A 9,477-nucleotide genomic window follows, 5' to 3' on the forward strand; every position below is an offset into this window, starting at 1 on the left:
GGAGGGAGACGCAAGAGGGAGGGGATATGGGAACAGATGTATACGTATAACTGATTCACTTTGTTATAAAGCAGAAGCTAACACACCATTGTAAAGCAATTGTACTCCAATAAAGATGTAAAAAAAATAAATAAAAGGAGACAAGAAGGTGGCAAGAACATGGACTGGCTACCTCAGTGATCTCACCCTCAAGTAAAATATGGCCAGATTAATATCAAACTCTGATTTATCAGATTAGTCACACTTCCTTGCTGAGTGTGCAAGGGCTGGAGAGGGACCAGAAAATGTAGAGTGAGTGGATTTCAGTGGAAATTCCAGGTTTCTTGTAGGCAGAGACCAAAAAGTGGAGACAATAGGGGAGACGTTCCCTCTGTAGTGTATTTTTTGGTCTTATTCCTGTAAGGCCTACATCATTCCATTAAAATCTGCCTCAGATCACAAGTTGATTGCAATTGAGTGATACGTTAGAAATGGAATAACATATACAAGAATACCCTCTTTCCCCCACTGCTTTCTTGGTGTTTACATTTTACTGGTGGTGAGACATACAATAAGCAAACAGATGTGTTCTTGTGGTAATACTACAGGTTATGCATATATATTAAGCAGGACACAAGGATAGAAAGTGAGAATTGGGGGTACTTGTTAATTAGCAGTTAGAAAAGGCCTTTCTGTTAAAATTGTATTTTACCAGAGACCTGAAGGAAGTGGGTGGGGCAGGCCGGGCAGACATCTGTGTTAAGTGCAAGTGTCATTCTGTTTCTTCATATACTTGACTTAGATTATGTACTTTTTTCCAAAAATTACTTAATTTATTTTTCTTATTTAGTACAGTTTCACACTTGTAGTTTTTAACAGGCATATTTCTTTGATAGAATTTATTGTTTCCACAGTTTGTTCTTTTTTTAAGGTAAAATTCACATACAATGAAATGCATAAGTTGTAAGTGTATATTTAAAGAGTTGGCAAATACATACAACTGTACAGCCTAAAATCCTATCAAGAGATAGAAGGTTGCCAGTGCCTCAGGAAGTTCCTTTCTAGTTAATTCACACCCTCCCCCGCAACTGAATAGAAATAAAATCATGCAGTATATTCTCTTCGGTGTAAGACTTCTTTCAAATGACATAATGTTTTTGAAATTTATCTTGTATTTATCATGAGTTCATTCCTTTTTAATTCCTTGGTAGCATTGTACTATATGAATATGTTGCAGTGTGTTTATCCTATTGATGGACATCAGGGCTGTTTCTAGTTTGGGATATTGTGAATAAGCTACTATGAACATTTTTGTACAGTTCTTTTGGGGAACATGTTTTTTTATTTCTCTTGAGCAAATACCTAGGAGTAGAATTATGTTTAGTTGTAAAAAAACCACTAGACCTCTTTTCCAAAGTGGTTGTACCATTTTATACTTCACAACAATGTATGAGAGTTCCAGTTGCTCTACATTCTTATCAAGGATTATTGTTGTCAAACATTTTAATTTTGTCCATTTCCAATGGGTGGTTTGTAGTTTTTAAGGTTTTAATTTGCATTTCCCTAATGATTAGTGGTGTAGAGCACTTTTTTGAGTGTGTTCTTATTGGCCATTTGTGTATCTCCCTCAGTAAAGTGTCTCTTCAGACCATTGCCCATATTATATTGGATTTGTCTTTTTATTATTAAGTAGTAGTAGTTCTTCATGTATCTTGGATATCCATTCTTTGTTAAATAGGTGTTTTGTACATATTTTCTTTCTGGGCTGTGGAATACCTCTTCATTTTTATAATGATGTCGTTTAATGAACACACATTTTTAATTTCAAAGAAGTCTAATTTCCCAGGATTTTATTTTACAATTATTGTTTTCTGTGTCTTAAGAACCTTTTTCCTACCTGCAAGTCATAAATATATTTGCCCATCAAGGAACCCCAAATAATATAGGAGTGCCTAGTTTTATTCTGAGAAACACTTAAAAGAGAAACACCTTATGCTACTATGTAATGATTATGTTACTCAGCAAGTCGCTCAGGCCTAATTTTTTGTTCTGCTTCTCAAAAAATCACTGCACATCTTTTATATGTGGTCACTTTTTCTGTGCTTGTGCTAAAGGTAATACATTATAGGAATTGAAGACTTTTTTTTCTGTATGTCTATTTAGGAAGTTTCTGTATGTAGGCTTGTCCTTGGTTTATCACAACTCTGGTGTTTAAAAGAGATGGTGAATAAGAATGTGACAACAAAATATATTTAGAACGAAATAAAATATCTTCTAAGCTCAGTCTAGGTGTGGGATTGGTTGGGAAGGTAGTGGTCCATATTGAAATATATAATCCAAGTGCATCTTTGTGGTGACAAAATGTGGACCAGTGATCGGGTATGAAAATGAGTACAGCTTAATTTACATGGCTGACTATCTGATATTCCATGACAATACAAAGTGGCACACTGAATTGAAGTTGAAAACTATTGCGTTCTTCCTACATTTGATAAAGAGAATTAAGATTTAATTGGGATAAAAAAAATAAGCAATTTGTATGGTGGGATTATGGTTTGCTATGGGGAAGAGGAAATGGGGGAGACTCCTGCCAGACAAAGTAACTTCAGATGTATTTTTACCCCTGTAGAGTTGTATTAGTAAAGAGAATAAAGTTGATAATGAATATTTGTATTTTTATAAATATTTTATGTAATGTAAAGTTTGACTTAAAAATTCAGTCTAATCTCAGTAAAAGTAGACTGTAGACTGAAACCTTGAGAATAATATGAAGTGAAAGGAATAGGGTACAGTGGCTGCTAAGCAGTGTTGTTATATTGACATCTTAATGAGATGTGAGAAGAAGTACATAATACCTTGATTAAATTTGCAAAGGACATTCGGCATAATGAAAGCCTGTGTAACTGACAGGAAAAATTCAAAGGACTAATGGTATGCTTGGAAAATGATTCAACTTATTCAGTTAAAAAATGTTGAATTATACAGCTGGGGAGAATTATATAAGGCCCAAACCTAAGGAAAAATGCATGCATTTTGTAAAAATATGAATAACAAAAATTAATGAAACATTAGCATGTTCTAGTCTTTATTTAGAGCAGCTGATGTTTTGGGGGTTATATTACTGAGGAAAGAGCAATTCACCCCAATGTTAGAGGACACATTGCTGTCTTTGCCATGACCTTAAAGGACTGTTTTGAAAATAAGATAATGTATATGAAAATGTGTTTGAAACATTATTTTACAGAGAAGAGTCTAGTTAATTTACAGATAAAATCAGAGTTCTGCAGTTTGGAGTGAAGAATAATGTGCCCTAGTCATTTTTTATGTATAATATTTAAATACCACAAGCCAGTAAGACAGGAAGTTCAGAAGTCTGCTCTCCTCATTACACTGTTACTGTGTTTTATTTTATTGTTATGCTGTGGTGATATAATGGTATTACGGAGGAGCTGAGTCACTCTGTATGGCATTCTGACTCATGCACTTAAGTGATTGTATCATTGCTATCACCGCACTACTATGCCGATGATCGCATTCACCTTCTGTGTCTGATCTTTCATGTTCTCAGTTGAATACAAGTTTTCAGAAGCTCACATTATATTTCCCTCTGATTGAGAGTATGTATTATGATAAGTTTTGTGGTAATTAAATCCATTTGAACACCATCTTTTAAAACCCTTCTCTCTCCCTCTAAAGTGGTTATGTGTTCAAGAGGCGTCAGGTTTGGTCCTGCCTCCTTATCTTGAGCAATGCGTTGCTCTTTGTAAAGGAGACTTGAAGCCAAAACTGTCCAGAATCTTTCATTTCCAATCCCTGTCCAAACCAAATCCATGGGATTCTAGACCAGCCCAGGGCAGTGGCAATGGCACAAGTTGAGTTGATAGTCGCACCTCGGAGGTGGCCATGATCTGAGTGAACAGGTGGTAGGTTGGGGCAAAACGCTGGGGCAGCAGGAATAAGGCTGAGTATTTCCTTGGAAGATGAGACTCCTCAAAAAAGTCTCCAGGGGGAACAAGTGCTTTTTGTGCTGGCACAGTTACCCCCAAGAATCAGGTCTGAAGTAAGGTGGCAAAGGCCAAATCTTTAGCTGCCAGCAAGACTGCTAATGTGAAGTTCTTTCACGGCAGTTGTTTAGAGAGGGACAATCATCCTGTATCATATGCCACTGAGGTGTTTTAATTTCTAACAGACCTCTTAGCAATCGATTCTCTTTGTTTCACTTAATACCACCTTGTAGCACGCAAACCTGGAACCCCTTATTCCTGCTTCCTTCTTGGTGACTGACTACCTCCACAAGAGCTCGTATTTAATGTCATTCAAAATACTGGTAGTTTTGCTAAGCCTCTATCCAAGGACAGGAGCCCACTGAAGGGATTCCTTGCAGAAAGAGGAAGATTTGCTTCAAGGTGACTTTTAGTCCTTGACTGTATCAAAATGCAGCTGACGCCCACTGTAGAAGAGAAATGAAAACACACATTTAAACTCTGACTGGATACTTCCCTCAGAAGGAGCTCCATTACCTAAAGGAGACAGAAGTTCAGTCAGGGATGAAAGCGAGCTAGCAAGGCAAGTAACCTTTGTTAGAAACTAATATTTCTTGAAAATAACCTCAGGTTTGCATTTAAATTTTTTAATATATACCATTTAGAAAAGTGCACAAATGATGTGTTTGTCTTGTTAAATGATCACAAAGAGAACATAGCCATGCAACCACAACCCAGCTCAAGAAATGAAACATTAGCATTTTTCCTTTTCTAATCACTATTCTTCCCTTCTCAAAGGTAACCAGTATCCTGACTTCTAATACTAGTTGTTGGTTTTGACTGTTTTTGAATTTTATATAATTGGAATTAGACTGTTTATCCTGGTGTCTGGCTTATTTTGTACATATTATGTTTGTGAGATTCATCCAAGGTACTTTGTATAACTTATAATTCACTCATTTTCATTGCCAATATTGCATTGTATGACTATATATACTCAATTTGTGTAACCAACCCATTGTGTTGATAGAAATTTAGATTGTTCTTAGTTTGAGGCTATGAAAATATTCTTTTGCATGTCTTGGTGCCTAGGTACACATATTTTTGTTCCTTACATTCTTAGGAGTTAAAGTGCTGGGTCATGGGTATGAACACATTCACCTTTTGTAGATCCAAAAAGTTTTCCAGGATAGTTGGCTTAATTTGCACTCCCACCAGCAGTGTGTGAGAGTTTCAGTTCCCCCACTTCCTTACCAATGTGAGGTATTCTCTATCTTTTAAATTTAACAATTCTGGTGAGGGTATAATAGTATCTTGTGTTTTAAAATTTGTTTTTCCCTGATAACTAATGAAGTTGAACACTTTTTGAATAAGCTTATTGGCCATTTGGATATACTCTTTTGCAAAGTGTCTGTTCCAGTTTCTTGCCCATTTTTTTCTGTTGGGTTGTCTGTCCTTGTGTTTGGGTATAGGGTCGTGTGTATGTGCTTGTGTGTGTGTGTGTAAATGGGTACTTTGGATATGAACTCCTTGGCGGTTCCTTGGATTGCAAATATGTTCTTCCACTCTGTCAGCTTGCATTTTTACTCTCAATAGTTTAGTACCACGAACATAAATTATGAATTTTAATGTAGTCCAATTTAACAATGTTCCCTTTATGATTGATTAATGCCTTTTTTATCTTATTTAAAAAACCTTTCCCTATCCCAAGGTCATAAAGATATTTTCCTATATTCTAGAAGCTGTATTTAGCTTATTCTAAGATCTGTATTCCACCTGAAAATTTATTTTTTTGTATGATGTGAGCAAGGGGTCAATTTTTCTTTTTTTTTTCTTTTTTCTTTTTCTCTATGGATATCAAGTTGGTCCACCATCATTTATTGAAAAGTGCCACTTTGTCATAAATCAGAGATCCATATGTGCATTAAAATGCTTTGGACCCTGTTTGTTATATTATTCTATCTGCATATGTGCTATACATGCATTGGCTTAACTACAGTAGCTGTATAAATCTTAATATCCAGTGGAGTAAATCCTTCCACTTTGATCTTTTTTCACAGTTTTCTTGTCTATCCTTGGCCCCGTTTGCTTCCATATAAATTTTGGCATTATCTTGTCAATTTCTACAAAAATAACTAGCTGGAGTCTTTATTGAAATTTTAAAAATTAGGATTTAAACAAATTTATTGAGGTTTAAATTTTACTTTCACCTATTCCTTCTTGAATGCTCTTCCTTTCTTTATATGGATTGAGTTTCTGACCTGTATTATTTCCTTCTCCCTAGAGAAGTTATCTTAACATTTCTTGCAAGGCAGATCTACTGACAACAAATTTCCTCAATTTTTGTTTATCTGAGAAATTATTTTCCTTTACTTCTGAAGGAAATTTTTCAGGGTACAGAAGTCCAGGTTGGTGTTTTGGTTTTTTTTCCTCTCTCAACATTTAGATATTTCACTCCATCTCTCTTGCATACATGGTTTCTAAGAAGTCAGATGTATTTCTTGTCTTTATTCCTCTATAGTTACGGTGTTTTTTCCCCCTGGCCTCTTTGAGGATTCTTTCTTTATCTTTGATTGTCTTTATTTTGAAAATGATAGGCCTAACTCTGCAGATTTTTTTTTTTGTTTGTTTGTTTGTTTTTCCTGCATTTAACTGGTATTCTCTGAGCTTCCTGAGTCTATGGTTTGGTGTCTGACATTAAGCTGGGTAAATTCTCAGTAATTATTACTTCAAGTATTTCTTCTGTCCCTTTTTCTCTTTCTTCTCCTTCTGGTATTCCCATTACATGTGTGTTATAGCTTTTGTTGTTTTCCCACAGTCCTTGGATATTCTGATCCTTTTTTTCAGTCTTTATTCTCTTTGCTTTTTGGTGTTTGAGGATTCTATTGATATATCCACTAACTCAGAGATTCCTTCCTCAGCCATGCCCAGTCTTCTAAATAGGCTCTTCAAAGGCAGTCTTCATTTCTGTTATAGTGTTTTTGATCTGTAGCATTTTTTGTTGTTCTTTCTTAGGATTTTTATATCTCTGCTTACATTGCTTGCCCGTCAGTTCTGGCATTTTGTCAACTTTATTCATTATAGCCCTTAGTATGTTAATCATAGTTATTTTAAATTCCCAGTCTAATAATTCCTGCATCCCTTCCATGTCTCATTTTTATGCTGGCTCTGTTTCTTCAGATTGTATTTTTTGACTTTTGGTATGCCTTCTAATTTTTTCTTGAGAGCCAGACATCATGTATTGAGTAAAAGGAACTGCTGTAAATTGGCTTTTAGGAATGTGGTGGTGAGGCGGGGGGGAAGCATTTTGTAGATTTATGATTAGGTCTCAGTCTTTTAGTGAGCCTGTGCCTCAGGACTGTGAACTTCATAAGTGTTTCTCAGTTTGATAGGATGGCTAGAGGGGGCTGAAATTGGGTATTTCCCTTCCCCAGGTCAGTTAGGCTCTGATGATACCCTATAAGTTTAGGCTCTGGTTATGTCCCTCTTAGGGCAGATCTTGTTAAGGAAAGAGTGTTCTTATTTCAAAATGGTTCCTCCCCCCACCCTCCCAGCCCCTTGCTGTAAGCCCAAGGGGATTTTTCTCCAATATTTACTATGGGAACCTAATCGAGGTTCTGCAGGTTAAGTCTCACAATATTGTGGGGGACAACTTATGACTAGGTCCCTCTGCAGTTTTTAACTCTCAGGGTTGTCTGCACTTCAGCCTTTGGCAATTCATCAGTTACGGTTCAGGATTTCCCAACTGGCACTGGTTTAATTGGTGTTTTCCTCTGGTGAGTCTCTGCTCCTGTATACTGCAAGTCCCTCCATTCGCCTGTTCGTCTCTGCATTCTTGGGGGCAGTGGTTTACTCTGTGCCTTCCCTTCTCATGGATCCAAGAAGAGTTTTTGATTTTTCAGTCTATTCACCTTTTTACTTGTTGTTAGGACAGAGTGGTGACTTTCAAGCTCCATACATGTGGAACTGGAAATTGGAATTCCCTCATTTTTAAAAATTATGGCAAAGTACACAAAACAATATTTACCATCTTAGTCATTTTTAATTGTACAGTTCAGTGGTATTAAATACATTAATAATGTGCAATTATCACCACCATCCATCTTCATAACTTGTAAAACTGAAATTCTATACCCGTTAAACAGTAACTCCCTATTCCCCTCTTTCCTAGCCCCTGGACGCCATGACTCTACTTTCTGTCTCTATGATTTTGATTACTCTAAGTACCTTATATAAATGGAATCATACAGTATTTGTCTTTTTGTGACTGGCTTCTTTCACTTAGCGTAATGTCCTCAACGTTCATCTATGTTGAAGCACATGTCAGAATTTCCTGTCTTTCTAAGGCTGAATAATATTCCATTGTGTGTATATACCACAGTTTGCTTATCCGTTCATCTCTCAGTGGGTACTTGGGTTTCTTCCACATCTTAGCTATTGTGAAGAGTGCTGCTATGAACATGGATGCACAAATTATCTCTTTGAGATCCTGCTGTCAGTTCTTTTGGGTATATACCCAGAAGTGGAATTTCTGGGTCATATGGTAATTCTATTTTTAATTTTTTGAGGATCTGCTGTAATGTTTTCCACACTGCCTGTACCACCTTACACTCCCAACAATGGTCCATAAGTGTTCCAATTTCTTCACACCCTCATCAACAGATTATTTATTTATTTTTTTGATAGTAGCCATCCTAATCAGTGTGATGTAGCATCTCATTGTAGTTTTGTTTTTTGTTTGGTTTTTTTTGCGGTACGTGGGCCTCTCACTGTTGTGGCCTCTCCCGTTGTGGAGCACAGGCTCTGGACGCACAGGCTCCGGACGCGCAGGCTCAGCGGCCATGGCTCACGGGTCCGGCCGCTCCACGGCATGTGGGATCTTCCCGGACCGGGGCACAAACCGGTGTCCCCTGCATCGGCAGGCAGACTCTCAACCACTGCGCCACTAGGGAACCCCTCATTGTGGTTTTGATTTGCATTTCCCAAATGATTAGTGATGTTGAGCATCTTTTTCCTGAGCTTATTGGCCATTTGTATGTCGTCTTTGCAGAAATATTTATTCAAGGCATTTGTTCATGTTTTAATTTGGTGGTTCTTTTTTTTTTTTTTTCTATCATTGAGTTTTTAGGAGTTCTCTATATATTCGGTGTATTAATCCTTTATCAGATATATGACTTGCAAGTATTTTATCACATTCTGTGGGTTGCCTTTTTACTCTGTTCATATTTTGATGCACACATTTAAAAAATATCATGAAGTCCAGTTTGTTTATTTTTTCTTTTGTTGCCTTTGCCTTTGGTGTCCTATTAAAGAAATAATTGCCAAATTCAATGTCATGAAGTTTTTGCCCTATGTTTTCTTTTAAGAATTTTATAGTTTTAGGTGTTACATTTAGGCCTTGGATCCACTTTGAGTTAATATTTGTATATAGGGTTAGGAGGCTCCAGCTTTTTTCTATTGCATGTGGCCATTCAGTTTTCCCAGAACCGTTTGTTGGGAAGACTGTTCCTTCACC

The sequence above is a fragment of the Phocoena phocoena genome, chromosome 6, assembly GCF_963924675.1.
Source record: "Phocoena phocoena chromosome 6, mPhoPho1.1, whole genome shotgun sequence".
In the NCBI taxonomy this organism is placed as follows: Eukaryota; Metazoa; Chordata; class Mammalia; order Artiodactyla; family Phocoenidae; genus Phocoena; species Phocoena phocoena.